Raw genomic sequence first — 439 nt, 5'->3', positions numbered from 1 at the left:
TACTTCTAGTTTTCAGTTTTATTTTAGTTACCTTAGATGACACTACGGGTAGGAGTGGAGGTGTTCAGTTGAAATTTAGTTACCACAGATCACACTGTAAGCGAAAATACTCAATCAGTATAGAAAACCAATGTTCCATTGTTGAGTCCTTACCCTGCTAAATTTCTAAAATGGACTGGACCATCATTCAATATGGGCAGTACCATTTTTAGCTCATCTGATTTTTTGAAAAAAAATGATGAGTTATTGTCATCACTTGAGCGGTTGTCGGCGTCGGTGTCGGCGTCGGCGTCGGCGTTGCCTGGTTAAGTTTTATGTTTAGGTCAGCTTTTCTCCTAAACTATCAAAGCTATTGCTTTGAAACTTGGAATACTTGTTCACCATCATAAGCTGACCCTGTATAGCAAGAAACATAACTCCATCTTGCTTTTTGCAAGAT

This window comes from Mercenaria mercenaria, chromosome 14 (assembly GCF_021730395.1).
Source record: "Mercenaria mercenaria strain notata chromosome 14, MADL_Memer_1, whole genome shotgun sequence".
Lineage (NCBI taxonomy): Eukaryota > Metazoa > Mollusca > Bivalvia > Venerida > Veneridae > Mercenaria > Mercenaria mercenaria.
The sequence above is the reverse complement of the archived record's forward strand: the minus strand, read 5'-3'. Positions refer to the sequence as shown.